Source organism: Metopolophium dirhodum, chromosome 6 (assembly GCF_019925205.1).
Source record: "Metopolophium dirhodum isolate CAU chromosome 6, ASM1992520v1, whole genome shotgun sequence".
NCBI lineage: Eukaryota > Metazoa > Arthropoda > Insecta > Hemiptera > Aphididae > Metopolophium > Metopolophium dirhodum.
In genome coordinates, this window is record NC_083565.1 from 30,626,342 (window position 1) to 30,648,380 (window position 22,039).

General features: G+C 25.8%; 1 pseudogene; it reads left to right on the top strand.

Annotated features, from left to right (window-relative positions):
* The first annotated feature begins 138 nt into the window (after positions 1-138).
* On the top strand, positions 139-21,829 carry LOC132946915 (RNA-binding protein FXR1-like; annotated as a pseudogene).
* The last annotated feature ends 210 nt before the right edge of the window (positions 21,830-22,039 follow it).

A 22,039-nucleotide genomic window follows, 5' to 3' on the forward strand; every position in this document is an offset into this window, starting at 1 on the left:
ACCGCGATCTATGCGCAAAAAGCTCAACGACATAACGACAAATAACCATTATTTTATCATGATAACGACGACGCGCCCTCGGCTCTAGGATTTTCGTAAACAGACCGAATGTCCGTTCCGTTCTTCGTAATCCTCATATCAATGACAAATCAAATTAAATTAAACTCGTCACCAGATCAAATTAAATTCTATTTGTCACGCTCATATCTCTTTTCTTTGCCTCATTATCATTATAATATTTTATCCAAGACGGTTATTTCGTTTTTCAGTTACCTAACTACCTACCTATAATCTACAACTTAAAATTAATACGTTTATACGATTTAAATACAACGAAGATGTAAGTATAACAGCCGATCTATACTGGAATGTTATTTGTTATAACTTATTGCCAGTGTTGTGTACCTAGTAACTTAACGCAAATTACAAATTAGGTACTGTAACGAAATTACTTTTGCTGTCACTCTGTAGCAATTTCATTAAGTATATTTTATTTATATTAATAATAATGCAATTGTAATAAAATTACTTTTTTAAAAGTAATTTATGTAGAGTAACGTGTTATTTTCCAAGTTATTAAAATAAGTATTGTGAATGTAGAATGTATGTCAAAAACTAGGAACTAGGATATTCGAGAAAAATTTAAAAGCAATAAGATTTATTTACGACTCCGAAAGTTTTCATAAAAAATAATAATGAACAATATTATTAAAGATCCCAGGAATAATTCTTAATTCTTATACATTTTGTTCATATTGTATAACATTAAGTCATTGACAATCTATCTACTATATATAGGTACCTATTATCCGTTATGGACAGATGTTGCAATTATTTTTTTAAAAAAGTAACATTATTTGTAACGTCCTACTTTTTGAATGAAAAAGTAAAATAACGTCTGGTAACGCGATTGTAATTTAAATAAAAATATTTAATGTGACGAGTAACATAATTTTATTACTTTTCAAAATTCATTTACCCAACACTGGTTATAACAAATACAATTTAATAAGGAAATTGAATAGTTAACACTCTTCTCTACAACTTATATCATAAGTAATTATTTATATAATTATATGTATACATATTTATAATACTAATACATTTATATCCCATGTTAGTACATCAACATGAAGGGCTCAGTAATCATTATATTATGAATATGAATTCCCTTCAAACAAAAAATATTATATGCGATAATAATTCACTCCAATTACACAGTATTATAATAAGTAATTCTAATGGGTCATTTACAAAGGATAATGTTTTAAATGAAAGTTGTCGAAATATGTTAGTTGAGATTATTATTTGTGATTCAAAACTGGTTCTGCGATGACAGAATGATTGGCAAATTCTATAGCCAATACAAATATACAATTGTTGGCAAATAATACTTTTCATTCTGAAATTAAGGTAATATAAATCTTAAGTAGTTAATTTATATACCTATTAAATAAATAAATTTCTAGTATGATTTATTACAGGATACAAATTTTGTTGGTGATGCCATGATTTCCCAAAAGGTGAACTATATACATAGTATTTTAACAACATTTGGCCAATGAAGCAAAGTGAGTTATCATCGAAAATTTCCAAAGAAAAATCTTCAAAACTATGTCGCACTATGGACAAAATAATTTGTTTACTTGGTAATATAATATAATATATTGTACATAATACAGTGAGTTCCGCTTAATGTGATCACCGCTTTATAGAATCAATCGTTTATTGGAATCAAAAATGAAAATCTCAAACCAAATATTATATTGAAAAAAAGATGCTTTATGGAATCAACTGGTTAATAGAATCAAAATGGCCTAAACCAATGTGATCATAATAAGTGGTACTCACTGTAATTTATAATTTATTAATGCATATTAGGTGAGAAATTTTGCAGAGATAAATAGTGAGTTAGTACTTACTTAATACTTTATCATAAACGTGACTATGTGAGTTGTGAGATGTCTTTCGTTCATAGGCCATATACGGCATATTACTTACTTGTTAGTTAGGGTATTACATTTTCATGTTCGAAACTTTCTAGTCGCTTAGACGTTTAAATAGCATCAATTGTTGCTAAGATAGTAATTTGTTGTAATTTTTATATGAAGGAACACTAGAAAAATCTGTTTCCTTTGACTTAGGTCTAGTATCAATAAATGATACTATATTATATATATATATTGATATATATATTATAAATTCGCTAGACTAAACCGGTGTGAAAAATAATGCACCCGGTTGTTTGTACCAAATAATTTGCATGATTTTTTTTATATATAACATTAATTATTTAGTATAACTCAATTGGTTTTGTGTTTTTAGGTGAAATTGATGGTGTAATGTGTTTAGACACGTCTGAAAGTATGATTCAGCATTCTACATCTACGGCTGAAGACACAGATAAAGAGGATTAAAAAACATTTATTTTATGTTTATATATAACATTAATTATTTAGTATAATTCAATTGTTCTTGTATTTTTAGATGGAATTGATGGTCTAATGTGCTAGACACAGGTAAAGATGATTATAGAACAAATTTTGTTCCTCTTTTAGAAACATTTATCTAATGAAGTTAAATTAAATTTCTTAACAGGAAAGAAAAAGCCATCTACTTAAGCATATTGAAACATATAAATATAAGATGAATTTGACTCCTAGAAAGGAAGTTTTTATGATGCCTCCGAAGAAGCCAAGAAGAAAAATTCTTTACTTAATTATCGGTATAGTGCTTTTTAATTTGTTTGCAAATAGCTGTAAAGTATATGAAAGATCATGGCTCAAATATACAAGATTATTCCACATATCCTATTCTTAACAAAATTAAAGTGACAGCATAAGGGTACAGTTCATATCTTAGTATATAATATCATAGTATAGCCAGTATAACCTATACGTCCCCTTACGCTGCCATTTTAATTCCTTAACGTGATAAAACTATATAGTCGGGGTACTATTGCAATAATCTTGTATATTTAAGCCATGTGAAATATCTTAGTGAACCATTAAGTAAGCTTAATCATGTCACAAAAAAATACATAAATACATAATATCCCTAACTATAAAATCAATACATTCATTGCGCAAGCTCAGCTTGTTTTACTAAGTGTAACCATGCATGTACTATGTTTATAACAATGTTATAACTCAACTTAATCATGGTTTGATAATAACCAGCTTAAATTAAACAAAACAAAACATATTATTTTTAATTTTGTCCCTATATGTTCAGTAATTACATGAAAAACGAGCCTATTAGGCTTTTATGTTTAATGTTAATGGCCAATGAGGATTCTTTTATCGATCTTTAATTTTACCATTTGTTAATTTTATTAATATTAATCTATTTTAATGACTTAATATACCTTATTTATCATAATTGTTAATTTAATTTAATATTCTGTTATGAATGTTATTGTAATCATTGTAATTATATATTTATAAACATTTTCAAAAGGGTTTCTTACCCATTTATTAATATAAAATAAAATAAAATATACAAAATATTCAACTCAATTTAAAAATCCGTGATCACTCGTCACAATGTTAAACGTAATATAGTCTATATTTATCGTGTGTATGATATGTATTAAAAAATTAATTTTATAAAATATTTAAAGCTGTATATTGATTTACATTATGAGTAGACCTTGGAGTAATAACAAGACATCTCCATATTTTGGTCAAAATTAGTTTTAGGTTGCACATCATTAAGTAAAAAAAACCGAGTCCTTAGTCCTATTGTTTAATACAGAGTTGTCATATAAATGGTGATGTTTGGTTTTTATTTTAGTGCAACAATAAGACATCTCCAAGTATTATTTTTTGGTTTTTAAATCATATGAATTTGATTTTGATAATTTTTTCACTGGCTTCTACTCACACAAATTGATGTTGAATACAAATATATTTTTTGTTAATTTTTAAAATATTTTAAGTGCTTTCTGAAAAATTGTTTTAATTGGAAATGTATTGTTGTTCCTCTCAGGTCTTATTAAAATGGAACAAGTCTATAAAATATTTAGTATACCCTGTTCCAAAAGAAAAGACACCAGGCGGCCACGGGCAAAACCAGTTTTGCTATGTAAATCTGGTGTCTTCTCTTTTGGAACAGAGTATAGGTACTATTTTACTGTGCTTTTAAATTTTGTATCCTGAGCTGTCAAAAAATGTCCTTGGGAGCTCAGAAGTCCCAGATAAGGTAAAAGATAATTGCATAGTTCTGATTGTTTTGGTAAAGCTCTAGCAATGTTGGTGCACAAAAAATCAACCCATAGGTCGCCATAAAATATTGTTTAGAGTTTTGTATTTCTAAAACATAATTCAAATTTAACTTTTAGTTACTTCAATTAGTACTTTTTAACAGTAATGACATATATTATAACCTATTTACGTGGAACCTTGTTTTAAATTTTCAATCCTTATATCAAAAATGTACTCGATTCTAAGAAATTTAAAGAAATACGCAACTCAAATGTTTACATTTTCCCATTAAATAATAAAGCAATATAATATTATAATTTTACAATGTAGGTAGGTCATCTGTGTAATTTAATACATTTATAAGACTGTTTTTTTAATAACTCAATTAGTTAATGGATTTTCTATAGAACAAAAGATGTTGTTAGAAATGTTTTTTATTTGATAAAATAATTAAAATAATAATAAAAACAAATTTAATTGTATTATGATTTATTAAGAAATTTTGTAGATTGTAGATATAAAGTTACGCCTAATAAGTAATAGCATACCATTTATGTGGCACGTATTATTATATTATGCGTACTGATTGTTCAATTGCAAATAACATAACTATTATCGTGTTAAATAATGTTTATCTATATTACACTATAATCACAATAGAGTATAGATATAATTATCCATATGGGATACCGTTGTTTTAATTTTTAAAAACTAAATTCGTCAAAATTTGAACTTTAATAGAGCCCATTATAATGGGCAGATTTTTAATTATTTTGTTGAAATTTATAAGTATTATTCTTGGTTACTTAAACATTTTATGTATATCATTATATATTGTATAATATAGGTACACACAATGACAACAAATGCAATGATTTCAGCAAAAATTAATTCAACCTGCCGTATACTGATAAATAATAATGAAATAAATAACTTTAATAGCAATAATTTACATATATCATAAAAAATAAACAATAATTTCTGTCTGGATGAATCATCTCGTAAATAATTTATCAGTTAGAAAGTGAAGCAATGACATTTTATTAGTTATTTGTTTAAAATAATTGTTTGGAGTTCTCATATCGACTTATTATTTAAGTTATTTTTTTATTAATAAGACATTCAAATACTATGCTATAATAGTTTGCAAATATTTTTTAACCTTGATTGATTTCAGTTACTAACTGAAACCTTAGCGATGTCAATAACCTAAGGTACATCATGTTCAGTAATGCAAACTATTCATTGTATTTTTCTGCCAATTAATTGAATTTAGTTTATCTTGATGAATTGATGATTAAAATGAAAACTGAATACGTGCCAAACACTTCTAAGGTGTTATAATTATTGACTTTGAATTTAATTTATATAAAATAGAATATTATTAATTAAATCACAAATTGATTATATTATATTGTTGCACTTCCACGACAAAATAACAACGGCTCACAAAGACTATTTTAGCCTATTAAAATGTTAACACATCAATAATAACTAATTAATTTTCTGTAATATAACTTATAAGTAAAATAATTGTTGATTTAGCAATAGAATGATGTTTACATATCGTAAAAAAATGTATGTATTGAGCAAAACTGCTAGTAAAATAAAATATTCTGTTTAATTTTATATATTGTTATAAAAAATATATGTAATATTAAAATAATAATTTTGAACGAATTTCAAAAAAAAAAAAAAAGGTGGGTTAGTGGAAATCGCTCTGCTGTACAGTAGGTTACAAGTGTGTCACTGTAATGGATGGTGTTAAATTTGAATTCAATGATATATACCTAATATCACCGAGTAAGAAAAACGATTCTGAGTAAAAATGGTCAGTCAGCTTATGATATTACTAAGTATAATTGATGATATTATTGTGAATAAAGTAATTTATATATAACCTATTTACGTGAAACCTTGTTTTAAATTTTCAATCCTTAGCTATAAAATTTGAACATTTTATAAATTTTTAACTAGGTACAAATTAATTATTAAATTTTAAATTTGATACATTTTGTCAAAATTCGAACTTTAAATCATTATAATAAAAAATGTGCTTATGTATTTTTAATATTCTTTAACTGCTATTGTAAAAATATATCAGGAGCCTTATATTAAATTTTCACGCTTTTTTACCCAACAAATAAAATTTAATTGATATTAATAGGAAAAAAAACCAAAAAAATTGAAAACTGACTATGTCCAAGCTCAAAAAAGTCAAAATATTTTTAAAATTTTATGGTGTATAGCAAATGAAAATTTAAACATTCACTAAAATTTTCATGTATCTACAGTTATTGGTTTTTGAATTACAATAAAATAACAAAACCTCCACATGAGAAATCGAGTGAATATCCAATATTGTGAAAATATGAACTTCAAACGCTCGTAAAAATTTAATTTGACTTAATTAGACATTTTTTTTTTTGATAAAGGTAGATAATCTTATAAGGAATCTTGTATTACATTTTAAAATCTTAGACTTAAACAAAAAAATTTTATGAATTCTTAACTCAAAATAATTTGGTAATTTTCGTGATTTTTTCATATTTTGTCAATTTTTGAACTTAAATGCTTGTAAAAAAAAAAAATGTGACTAAGGATTTTTAATATTTTTCAAATGTCATTGTAACAATATAGTAGGAGCCTTGTATTAAATTTTCAAACTTTTTTACCCAACAAATAAAGTTTTATTGACATCCTTAGATAAAAAGACTAATAAAATTGGAAACTGAAAATGTTCCTAATTAGTTGAAAACATATCAAAATATTTTGAAAATTGTATCATGTATAGAAAATGCTAATATAAATTACCAGTGAAAATTGCATGTGTATATGTTCATTTTTTTTAGAGTTACATCAAAAACCAAAATCGATTTTCTGAAAAACCGATTTTACGTAAAAATTCCCGTTTTTCCTTAATTTTATGTTGTTTTTCTCGGCGCATTTGAAAACTATTGGAAATTTTAAATTTTGACCTCCCCAATACACCAACGATATTCACTTTCCTATCTAACAAGATACTGAAGTTGAAAATCCAATCATTATTTCGACTGCTTATCGTGTACACAGACACAAAAATAAAAAATAAAAAACACACATCATTGTAAAATCAATACGCTCATCGTTCCACTCAGAAACTAAAAATTGATATTGATGATATTGTTTACAGCCATAGGGAGTATTCGAAAACCACATTTGATTATTAATACATTCAATTTTAATATAAGAGTAAATCTGGGAGGGTTTAGATGGAATTAGGGGGGGCTAAGCCCCACCATATTTGCGCCTATGATTTTAATACATTTTTAGCAAAGAAACACCTAAAAGGTGTTAAACACCATACAGTTTCTCTAGATTCTATTATAATATATCTGTATTTATTATTATACATTGTTGTAGCTCTTATAATAATTATTTTTCTGAAATATAAATCTATAGTTTTAAATGTAGGGTTTTTAAACATTATAATATTGTTATACATGACAAAAATGCATTGCCAAAACGAAAATAATAAAATTCAGTAAAACAAAACGTAATATGGTTAAAAATAACTATAATTAATATCATTAAATTACAAAGCAAAACGAAATAAATTAAGAATGTCAATTAAATAAAAACTAACACAAAACGATAGAATTAAAATTATTTCATATATTTATGTACCTTAAAAAATATACAATTTATTCTTTCTATTTAATTTGGTTTCGTACTTTCGTGGAAATATTTTTTCACCCGATTTACTTTTATTTTAGCAAAAGATCTAAGAATTACATCCTACTGCAGCATTATGATGAGTACCTATCGTTACAGCATTACCAATTAATTATCATAATAGTTACATTTTAGATTCTGAGCGGAGCGATGGAATGTATTGATTTTACAATGATTTGTTTTTTTTTTTATTTTTTGTGTCTGATTTGGGGTAGTAACACTGCTTCGATTTTCTTCAACAGTATCTTGTTCGATGGAAAAGTGAATCTAGTTGGTACATTCAAAATTTAAAATTCTTAATAGTTTTCAAAAGCGCAAGGAAAAACCAAACAAAATTTAAGGAAAAACGGTAATTTTTAAGCAAAATCAGTTTTTGACATAATCGATTTTGGTTTTTGGTGTAACTTTAAAACAAATAACCGTAGACGGGCATGTACATGAAATTCGCACTGAATGTTTATATTAGCATTCTCTATACACGATAACATTTTCAAAATATTTTGACTTGTTTTGAGCGGTTTACGGACATTTTTAGTTTCTAATTTTTTTAGTTTTTTTTTTTCTACAAATGACAATAAAATTGTATTCGTTGGGTAAAAAAGCTTGAAACAAGGCTCTTCTAATATATTATTACAATGACAATTGAAAAATATTAAAAATACAGTCACAATTTATTTATAAGCATTTAAAAAATTACGAATTTTGACAAAATCCTTAAAAATCTAAAAAATTTGCAAATTATTTTAAGTAGGAAATACATAAAAATTTTCTTTTTAAATCAAAGATTTGAAAATTTAATTCAAGATCCTCATAGTTTGTTCTGTGTAAATCAAACAAAAATTTTTATGAACATTTTAAGTTCAAATTGTATTACATTGGATATTATTCACTTGATTTCTCAAGTACCTACCTAGCGATTTTCTTATTTTGTTATAATTCAAAAACGAATAACCATAGACACTTGAAATTTATATCACATGTTTATTTTATTAATTCTTATACTATATTCAAAATATATTCACTGTTTTCAAGCTGTTTACGAACGTTAACAATTTTTTTTTTTGGATTTTTTTCTTTAAATCATAATAAAATTGTATATTTGTTGGCTCAAAAAGCGTGAAAATGTAATACAAGGCCCATGAATATTGTTACATTAGCAGTTGAAAAATACATTGGCAAACATTTTTTTTATAAGCATTTAAAATTTAAAAATTATTTTTTAGTTAAAAATGTATAAAATTGTTCAACTTATATAGCTATGGATTGATAATTTAAAACAAGGTTTATATCTGTACCTAACCAAAAACTCTTTAAAATATAAAGACACAGTTTTTTTTTGTAGTTAGTTTATGTTCAAATTCGGACGAAATTACATAATATTACATAACCAAGAATTACAATATTAGTTATTTTGTTGTAATTTTATAATATTAATTCAACTTACCAGCTACCGTATTAATAATAAGTAATAACAATATAAATATAATACAAATATCCATACTGACAAGCCGTCACCGCTCAGAATCGTTTTTCGTATACAATGATATTATATCATTGAATTAATACCATCCATCATACAGTGACCTACTTGTAACTTATACTGTACAGCAGAGCGACATCCACTTACTGTCTTTTAAATATTGTCATTAATTTTGTTTATAGAAAATAGAAATTTAACATTACCTCCCGGCTCTCGTGATTCGTGGTCCACATTCTATGACTCCTAGTTTGTGCAGTAGACTTTGTAGTTTTGTTATAAGAGCACGTAATGCTGCTCGCTTGTGTATTTTTTTTTTGTCTTACTAAAACACATAACGCTACCAAACAAAGCAAATTTAACTGAAGAAAGAATCTAGTTTTGAAAAAAAATGCGAATTATTTAATACCATAGGTACTAGGGATAGGACGTAACGTATTCATTATGACGTTTTTTTCTCAGTCCAACGTAGATAAGAAATTGAGGCCGTTTGTTTACATTTTTGTATAGTATGATTAGGTATATATTTATATCTGTAATAGTCATAATAGAGATAATCAGATAATCGATATAGGTATACTTTTTGGTCTCAATTTATTCATATAGGTAATAAATTGTATTCATCACCGGTAAGACGTTATGTTCTATACATTTACATAATTTTCAATGTTCTTACATTTGATGCATAGTTTACATCCTAATTCCCAATACATTTCTTTAAATAGTGAGTATAAAAATTAAAAATACTTATTATTTATAAACGTTTTAATAGTTATTGTTATACAACACATAGCAGGTATACATAATACATTTATTTAAATAGAAGGTGATAAATAATAATACATTTACAATAAAAAGTATTTATTATTTAGAAATATTTGTACAGTTGTTATTATAAAATAATAATAATAAATAATAATAATAATAATTCTTTTTTTTAAAGGAAACAATTCTAATTACAAATAATACAATATTGTAGAGTTCTTTTTTAATTTGTACCTACATATTATCTCAATCTAAATAAGAAACTTACTTTTGGCCAAGGCTGGGCATTAACGAGTTAAAAAGTTAAAGTTAAGTTAAAAAGATAATTTAATTTTAACTTTTTAACTTAACTAGTTACTTTTGGCTTTTCATTAACTTTACTGTTACCTTACTAAATTTCTTTCTTAATTAACGTGAAATTAACGAGTTGATTTTTAATTTTAAGAAGCAAGTTAAGTTAATTAATTTTGTTTTTAATTTTATAATATTTCACTATTTTGTTTTCATGTCAAAAAATATGTATCGTAAATTGTTTAAAGTTAAAAATGTATATCATTAGAATCTAACTTATATGGAAATAGTGTATGAAGTATTAACCCTTTATCCTATAATTTAGTTTTGGGTTGGAAAAAAATTAAGTAGGCTAGCGTTGTATAAACAAATTAACTTTTTTTTAACTTAATAAAAAGTTAACAAAAAGTGTGTATTAACTTTTAACTTAACTGAGTTAACCTATAGTTAAATTAACTTTTAACTTTTAACTTTTAACTTTTTGTTATTGGTGCATATTAACTTAACTTAACTGAGTTAAAAAAAATCATTAACTTGCCCAGCCTTGCTTTTGGCCATTTACTAATTTTAATTCAATAACATTCTGTTATAATTAGCCTATATGTATTACATTATAGATATTATAACGTAGGTTCTTTCACTAATGCTGCTAGTTAGTGGCGTGACGAAGGACTTTATTTGAGGCACGTGCTTCAGTTTAAAGGGTGGTGGGTGTTCAGCAGACTAGAGGCATTTCACATATTATAATAATTTATTAAGAGACTAAGTCAATCTTTCTCAGTTACCATTTACATAAATACATAATTACTTAAATAAGTATTTATAATTTATTACTTAGGTATATAAATTATTGTGCCTCATAAGTTAATGAAGTTCACCATGCCACTGCTGATAGTTGACAAATAAAATAAAATTCAACACCTATTAATACAAGTTAACAATTTGTTGGCTAAATGTTCAAAACAAATAAAAGTATTATTATAATATTATGAAATGGTTTGCAACTAGCAGAGTATTCATGTATAATACAATAAACTCTTAAATGTGTTAAACAATTTAACCATTATCATAAGAAAAATAATGTCACATATGTCATGTAGAACATTTTAAAATATATAATATGTATAATAATATATTAACATTTAAGTATAATGTCTATTTTTAGAAGAATCATTGATTTTGTATGTTATTTACTAAGTCTGGCAATATTTAAATCTTAAAAGGGATTTCAATTATACTTTGTATTAATTTTCTAATACAATGCAATAATAATTGTATGCATCACTTACAATACTTGTTATACAATACAGATTTTTTTTTTTATAATACAATCAATGGGCCATCAAAAAATTAGCCATGGGCTGCGTGTTTGACATGCCCTTCTTACACTAAAATATATAAAGGGTCTTCAACCTAAAATCAAAGTGAAAGATGACAATGAGTGTTAACTCATAATTTAATAGTTCTCCAATTTTATATGTTAATTTTCTGTAATCTTTTGTCTCTGTTTATAGCATTTCTACATCTGAACATTATATCATATCAAAACCTAATTAATCCAAAACAAAAATTAGATTGACTAATACTCAAAAACTAATTTTGTCAACTATAAAAAAAAAACCCAATAATAGCTATTATATTATTAATTCTATAATATGAACATTTTTTAATTTAATTATGAATAAAGGACAATTATAATAGTTTTTAATTTTTTTTCTGAAACTCTCATTAAGGTTGAAGACCCCAACTCTTAAAACGTACATGACAAGTGTGACATTAATATTCCAACAATTTCAAATCATTAACTTGATTATTTTTTATTTAAACCTTGTTATTAAGTGAACATACTTATATACTATGAGATAGTCAGGGAAATACAATGTGTTTACCCTCTACCCAGGGTTCTATATCTACACATATTCAAGCCACAAAAAAAATTATAGAATAGCTACCCTTATTTTTCAGTTAATATAATTGTAATAGGTAGGTATTTATTAAATTCCTATATTATTAGAGTTCTATAAAAATCTTTAACACTTAATACATAAAATCCCTAATTTACTAAATCACCTGGCTAATTAAAACAAACAATTTTTTTTATGAGCTATAATTTACCATTTACATTTTTTTTTTTTTTATGAAATCAAACATTTGAATTTACCTATGTTGTTTTGGTGATGAACTGGATACTATTATTAGTCTTCTGATGGTTGTATGTACGCATACATTTACATCCTCTGGGTATGATAGGTTTAACTAGTGAATATTAGTACTATTAATGGCAAGGTACCAAGCAATAGTAATATGCTTATTGATTATAGAACAAACTTGAAAATAATTCTAACATCACCAAAAATACTTGAATGTTTATAACCGCTTAGCTTAGATTATCCTTCTATAACAATAAGAAAGAATACAATTGGGTTGAGTATAAATTAATTTAAAACAAATAATACTCACATTGTAACAAAAATGTTATTTTGCTATTAAATAAATCTTCATTATATTTTATTTTGCAAATTTTTCTTGTTAAGTAATTTGTAGTTTTGAGAAATTGAAAATGTTATTTGATGTTTTATTTTTGATTTTTTGTTCAAATTACAGACTAAATGTCTATAAAGCATGATATCATAATAAAATATAGTTAAATAGGTAATAAAATAATTATAACTTACCAACTAATAATAGGTAGGTAGGTACATAATTATTCAAACATATTTCCAAGAATATCTTCAAAGAAATTGTGTAAAATCTGATAAGCCCATGAAAATATTACTCATACAATACAATTTTTAATTTAATAAGTACTGCAAAATTTGTTTGAAACATAAAATAATATTAAAACTTTTTATTAAATAATAATATAATAGGTATGTTTATGTGTAGATAATAATTAATATTCAATGCACATGTTGATCTTTGTTACTTTGTAACTTTTAAAGTAGGTATTGAGATATCGAACAATTACATATTGTTAAACAACGTAAACGGTACTTAACAAATAAATTTACGATTTAGAATTTATAATACAACTAAATAGTATGAATAATTATTTAATTACTAAAATGAAATGGTAGTCATAAATCATAATATTTTGTAATTGTAATTTTTAATCAATTGAATAATTGCTTAATTGTGATCAGACACTACTTTGTTGATCAATAAGTTCAAATCTTATCAGAAAACAATACAAGATTACAATATCAAATATTATAATAATAATATTCAATATTAGGTATTTATAAGTTTACGGACAAAACACCTTTTTTTACTAAATACAAAATGAACAAAATAAATTTATTTTATCTATTGATAAAGATAGCCTATAATTATTATAATATAATCGTATTTAATAATAGGTATTACAAAGATGTACAAATTGATTTTTTGTACAATAATTGTTTAAAATTTCATCAATAAATTTTGAAGAAGTAAAATAATACGCTTATTACGAGCTACACTGAGAGTGTTTGCTGGCTGCACGAGCACGCGGGTCGCGGGCAACATGATTATATCGGTATGCCACTATGGTATTAAATAATTCACTGTTTTTCTAGAAACTAGAAAAAATATTAAAAATCAGAAGATTAACGAAATCAAAATGTTGAAACGTCAATATTTTCAGAAAAATTAACTCTACAAAATGGCTATCTTCGTTTTTTTTTTGTTAAATAATTAAATAAAAAAATATATTTTTAACTTTTTTACCAAAACATTAAAATAAACTAAAACATGAAATATTTTTAGTTTTTGTCCCTGTGAGTCTGACTAAAAAATCAGAATTATGATATCTCCATTTTTTCATGAGATATCGCAATGGGTAAATCCTCACATGACATCCTGTATAGATCCTTTTAGTTATATTTATTAAACAAGACAAAATAACTAGGTAGCTAATTCTGTAAAATCCAATTTATAATATTATTCATAATCAGTTTTATATTTTTAATATTTTAACATATTTTAGCTAATTAATTAATTTGCCTAATTATATAATATTATGACAATATGCTATAAATTGCATTGTTCTTACTATTTTTTTATAGTTAACTTTTCAGTAGCTTACAGTAAACAATATTATATTTCAAAAGACAACATAGAATTATTTAACTATTTTATATAAGTATACCTACTTTGTATTGATCCATTATCATATTTTCTTCTTTTTTTTTATAACAAACTATTGTCCATGGTATAGAAATAAAATAAGTACTAAACTTAAGTTAACATAATAGGTAACTATATAATATTAAGTTAAGAATATAGTAAATGATTAATGTTTGTTATTTCTACAAAACTAAAATAACATTATAAAACTTGGGACACACATTTGTCATTCAGGGGACACACATTTGTCATTCAGGGGACACAAATAGTGTGTTAGGGGGCACAGTATTTTAGCCCCTGCAGTGAGTATTACTGTATACCATATTACCATGAACTAAGAAGAACTTAGTTCATGCTGTATACAGACTGTAAAGCAAATAATATTGATTATATAGGTAAATAATCTATAGTATTTGTGTCACACTTACAATTGTGTGAAGTGTATACCAATATACCATAGTCCATAGACATGATAATATAAAAGTATAAATTATAATATTAATTATAGTACCTATTTATTAATTATAATCAATAAATAATATAAATATTAAAATATGTTAAATTAATTTAATAGTCGCACACGCGCGCGCATTCACTCGCCGACCGGACAAAGAGCAGCGGCCTCACATTTTTGCAAAATCATCAAGCAAAATTACAAAATAATCTCTTAAATTTTTTAATACAGCTTGTTTATTTCTTTTTTAACTACATAGGTATAAATATTTTACCATAGAAAACATTTATTGAAGATCCACAAACTGTTATCACTGACCAATGGAACAGAACATAGTAGAACTATTATAGATACATTTTCTGAGCCTCGGTTTATCTATAATTGAATAATTTCAACTTATTTCTATCCTCAAGTTCAGAAAATGTATTGTTGAATATCTATAGTCTAGTTCCAAATACTTAAGACACTATTAAAATAAATCTGAAAAGTCTCGGCCTTCCGGGCACAGCTGCTTGGAAAATTTGAAAGTGAGTGCAAGTTATCATTGAGCTATGCAACGCGTTTGTCGTTCATATTTTTGTTTTATTTTTATTTTTCCATAATCGTTGCCGTCACTTAATTTCCTTGATGCGTCCGCCGCAAATTTGGTTTCGTACTATCGTGGATATTGGTTGGTTTTTTTTTACAATATTTGTTGTATTATTATACTACGTAATTTGTCATTATGTCATACGATTTAATCGATTACATTTTAAATTATGGAATAATAAATTACACATGTGAGTTTTAGTATTATAAGTTTGAAAAATATTTTATATACACGTTTTAAATACAATACTTATTTTAAACAATTATCTGTGTAATAATAATAAAGTAATAAAAATACGATCAAAACGATCAAAAAAATCTAGTAACTGGTAACCCTGCAAATTGACCTCCCCTGAATAATAACGAAATATACCGATGTAGTATTATACGATTTCGATAATAGTACTTAACTTATTTTTTTTTAATATAATAGTAGATCCTGGAATAAATTATTTGGAGGGGCGCCACTGCGTATACAGCGCGTAAAATCTTAGGAATTTCGATTGTATACATAAATAAAATAATTAAGTAATATACTTTTTATTATACTTATATAATAATATATATATAATAATATAATATTAATAATGTTTTACGCAGATACCAAGGAATACAAGTCACAGGCTCTTTGTGAAGAAGTAAATACCTATCTATACATATAATATTTAAGTCTAATAATTGGGCAATCTCTGACGTGCTAAGTATAAATTTATCATTATAGCGTACAAAAATTCCGCGTGATCATGATTGTGCGTCGGTGATTATTATAAGTGACGACGATTCATCCAAGCAAGAGAGGAAATCTAACTTGGACAATCACAACGCCGCGATACGGAATGAAAATCAGGTAACAGAGAAAATATTTTCAGTTAATAGTCTCGGTGTTGTAAATACCGTAAAAAGATATCGGAACTGCTAGTAGGCACTTCTGTAAGGCGTTTTCACTCTTCGTGGTTGAATCTTTGCTTTCAGATGATTTTCCATGTTTCTGGATTAATAGTAAATTAATATTTAACATATTAGAGTCCGCAGAGATTCAACCATGAAGAGTGAAAACGCCTTGCAGAAGTGCCCAATAGGCAATAGCAGTTCCGATATCTTTTTCATTAGTGCGTGGTAGTCCAATAATTGAAGTATACAATTAGTTATTTATCACTTTAATACAGGGCTATTCAGGACTAATTAATGTGCACTAAAAATAATTAAAATACGCATTTCTCGTGTACCTATACGTACGAGAAACATTTCTATAGATACTTTTATTCAGTTATGAAAATCAGTGCCTGTTGAAACAATAACTTTAATAATAACTTGTTTAAGGCGCGTGCACACTTTGTGGACGGATCGTCTACCCACAAAAGGTTAGAAAATCCTAACTTTAGTAAGTTTCAGGACAAAGATATTGATGATGAAACCTCGGCATCAGCGATTATACCCACCGAAAACCTCGTCTTCCCAAGTACATGTTCGGCAGAGACGATTGAATCATCATATGAGTGTGTAGAACTATTATGTCTTACTCATAAAGTATGTTTCTACATATATTATATTAGACACTCATCTTCGTTCTATTAATTTATCATAATAGTTTATAGTTGTAAGTTGTCTTATTAACACTGCTGTGCACAGTCTGCGTGAAGCACAAAAATAGTTACCTATTACTATAATAGAATTCAAGACTTATAATATTCAATTAAAATTATCAAAATATGTAGCTAAAATTATTTTTATTTAAAAAAAAAACCTATAGTAGGTACTTACAAACATGTTAAAAATCTCAAAAATATAATTGATAGGGATAATGATAATAATAACCGGTGGGAACGCTGTAAGATGGGTGAAAATAAATCTCAGCCAAGGAGGAAACCATCCCTGAATATATTGATTCTCTATATTTATATTATACTTTTAATTAATTCATAATCCGAAACGGAATACGCTTGTTTGAACAAATTGACGATTGGCATAAATTATAAACTATTAAATAACGCAAATATAAATAAATGTGTATTATATAATATATTGTAATTTGTACATTTTAAACGCATATAAAATATAATATAGGATAACATAAAATTGCTTTAATGAAAAAAATCAGTACTTACAACATCATTTTGTGATCAATATGTGACAACGATCTAAATTTTCTTATACACAGTATAAGTATATCATCTTTTTAAAATAATTAAATTAGGTACTTCGCTGAGTATACGATATGATGGTAAATCGTAATTTGCAGATAACACGTCTCAAGTATTCATCATTAGCGGATATATTTTATGTTATGACATTTAAACATTTAAACATGCTCTTCTTTTCCACTGTAGATAGCTAAATATACCTATTTTATTATAGTTCCACGCACTCATATGTTTCAATAGCGTCTCTGCCGAGCTACTAGTTCGGAAGACGGGTTTTTCAGCAGGTACATCACTCGTCGATAACGAGCTTTCATGATCAATATCCCGGTCCTCAAACTTACTATAGTTAGGATTTTCCAACTTTTTGCGGATATATTTTATGTTATGACATTTAAACAACTTAAACATAATATTAATATGCTCTTCTTTTCCACGGCAAATAGCTAAATATACCTATTTTATCAGGTAGTTTGATTTTAAACACGAAATTCAAAATTGAATTATTATACCTATTAAACTGATCGGAAAATATTTTAAACGTGATTTAGGTACCAGTACGGAATGTCGATTATTGCGATAAAAGTATGTGCCTGGAATTGTGAAAAATTTCATAAAAATACTACCTAAAACACACTTCATGACTAGCTTTATGATGAGTTCTGCATACTTTTTACCCCTTTCACAGGTTAAAACTACCTTATGCTTTTATGTGGGAGATGCGGGCCGCCCGTCGCCGCCTAGTATATTCTCTTTTGGAACGGAGTATATAGGTACTGATATAATATTATATTTTACCTAACATTTACTATTAAAATAGTTTAAGATCTGAAGATTCCTACAATTTTGTATGAACCTATTTAAGATTATTCTTAATTTACGAAAATGATAATTAACTTAAAGAATTAATTTAATTTATATATTTTAGGGTTTTGTTACTGGTGTAATGGAAAATGAAGTTCTAGTTTCTTTCCCTAATGAGTGAGTATCTCTTATATATATATTTATATTTTATGATAATACTTTTGTAAGCTTTTTTTTATCAAAATTACAAGTAAGTAGTAAGTAGGATATGTATATACATTAAGAACCTTTTTTGGTTTTTTATCATGAATAATTTGTATTTCAAAAGAAAGACTACCCTTAAAAAAAATAGAAAAAGATCAAGTCTTATTAAATTAGGATGTATATTAAATTATTCAGCTACCTATATCAACATTATTTTATTAAACTTTATACCTGGGCAATGTCCCAAATATCAAATACTTAGTGTTGAATTTTTTTTTTAAATAGTAACTACAAATTTATGACTGTAATAGGTTACCTATTCTTTATTTCATGCATGATTTTAGTAGGTAGGTAATTACAATCTATTATTCAGGAAATAGTTTTTTATTTTAAATTAATACCTATTAACCTCACTATTAACTCTCTAGAAATCAATATTTTTATAGGTAGCTTATGTATATGATATTTAAATAATACAACTATTTAATACAGTTGGTATTGTTTAATAATAGACACCCCTAATTTCCTAATTAGTATTGGGCTTTAACTTTTTACCTAAATTTATAATCACCAAAAAAATTATTAATTCACTTATAGTTAGTAGTTTTAAATAAATATTCTGATACCTGGTTGATCAAATTATGATTCACTAAAATTTTATAGACCAATCATGGGTCACCAAATCATATTTAAAGAACCATTACTTCACTATTGGAGCATTTTAACTCTCCCAAATGTTGATCATGACGGAAAAATATCACACATCATTGAAAACAAGTTGCTACTCTCAGAATCTAAATTAAGTGTATACACTATACAAGACAGCCAGTTGACAACATTTTTTTGTGCTATAAGACATCAGTACTCAAATAATTAATAACTATACTTACCAATACTTGGTACTATAGTTTTTAAGATTTATCATATTTGTCTGTTTTTAATCTAACACTTGTTAATGGTTTCTGAATTGTAGATTTAGATTGATAAACAAATAATACATAATAATAGATGCTCACAAAATTAGGCAGTGAGAATAAAGAAACTAATAAGTTTTTTATTAACATTTTTGTTTATGCAAATAAAGATAACTTATGGAAATTCTTATTATAAGTTTCTTTCCAGTATTGTTCTTGATCACTTTAAATCATTAAATTATTATAGTACCTTGCCAAATAATAATAAATCTTTTATAATTTTTAGTTGGTATCCTGAAACTAAATTCAGCTATGAAAATGTTCGACCCCCCTTGTCAGATGAGCAATGTAGTAGAGTTTTTTGATAATCAAGAAATAGAAGTAAAATCGGTCAGAGAACCCCATTCTTGTTATGGATGGGTAAAAGCAGTGATAAAAATTATCAGTGGTAACCCACCATCCCAATTTGTTGTCCAATATTTCAACTCAACAGCTGAAGAAATAGTCTCTCCTGATAAAATCAGACGCAGTAACATAAATTCACACATTAATGGCAATACATTTTATACGTTTGATATTGATGTACCGGAAGATGTTAGAGAAATGTGAGTACAACAAAAATAAATATACAATCAATTTTAATTAAAATTAAACTGCTACAATCATATTTTGCATAATAACCATGTTTAATCTTTTAGTGCTAAAATTTATGGTATCCACATAGATTTCCAGAAAGCAATTGACGCATCTCGAGTGTTCTATAATCCTGATCAATCAGTATTGAGTGTTATATCTTGTTCATCATTGACCAGTAAAAAAGCATTGATGTTAGCTGACATGCACTTTAGAAACCTGAATTAAAATGCTATGGTGCTTATGAAGAATGAAAAATTTGACAAGCAACTGGAAAATTCCAATCTACAGTTTACATCATCTTATACTGATGAATTTAATGTATGTAATAATCTCATTGGCTTGGCTATTGGTACTCGTGGCAGTAATATCAAACGAGCTCGCAAGATTGAGGGTATTACAAATATTGAATTAAATAAAAATACTGGTGTTTTTAAAATTTAAGGAGAAGTAAGTTAGTTTTATTGTAGCTTACTATAAATATCTAATAATCTTGTTTTTAGAATAAAGATGCTGTGATGGAAGCTCGAGAAAATTTAGAGTATAAAGAAGAATTTCTTCAAGTTCCAAGAAATTTCATGGAAAAAGTAGTTGGTAAAAATGATAGAAACATCCAAGATATTGTTGACGAGAGCGGAGTAGTATGTTATTATATTAATTATTCTTATATTATTTTTAATATTAGTAATTTGTAATACCCAATATTTATTGCATTAAAAATGTTTCTCTTATTTGAATACAATGCTCTTCTATACAAAAATTAATTGGTTCATTAACTTTTAAACATCGGTAACATTTTGCATTGTTAGAAATTGTTCACAAAACATTACTTATTAGTTGTTACTGAAAAATTATATACATTTTTTTTAGTATTCATTATTTTTCTTATCATTGGTATTTGTAATGTGTAATAAAAAAAGAAACAGTAAATTATATTAAGTATACTGTAAGATGATTTCAATAGTTTTATTGTCAGATGGTATACTAGTAATTATAGGAAGTTGTATGTTATAAGTTTGACATAAAAAAAAATAGTAATATTTAATTCTTAGATGATTGATTATTGTTATTAGTATTTCAATTTAAACAGATATATTTTTATGCTTGTTATTGTAGATCAAAGTAAAAATCGAAGGTGATAATGAGCCACAATCTACTATTCTTCGTGAAGAGGATCAAGTTCCTTTTTTGTTTCTTGGCACGGTAGAAAGCATTTCTAATGCTAAAGTTCTAATCGAATATCATTTAGAACACCTTAAAGTATTTATTTAAACTATATATTTTAGAATATTTTTTAACTAATCATACATTTTTATTCTTAGAAACTTGAACAAATTATGAAAGAAAAACAAATGGGAATGGAGTAAGAGTTACATAGTATTCACAGTACTAGATCAGCTTACCAATATACCACGATACCCAATTATACAATGCAAAGGCGAAAAACCTGTAAAATAGTACTATTATATAATATATATTAATTGCTATGTTGAAAAATGTTTTTGTTTATTGTACTTGGTTGTGTATATATAAATTAAGATACAGGAGAGTGAATATTTTGTCTATTGACCGTAGAAGCTGTCAAATTGTATGATCAGAACACACTTAAATTTTTGCTGGACTTATAATGTATTATTGAAATAATAATATTAAATTTCCTTTACATAAATAATTTATTTGTGCTTATACTAAGATAATCCAACATTTTGAGAACAAGATTAAATTATGATTTAACAGAAAGTAAT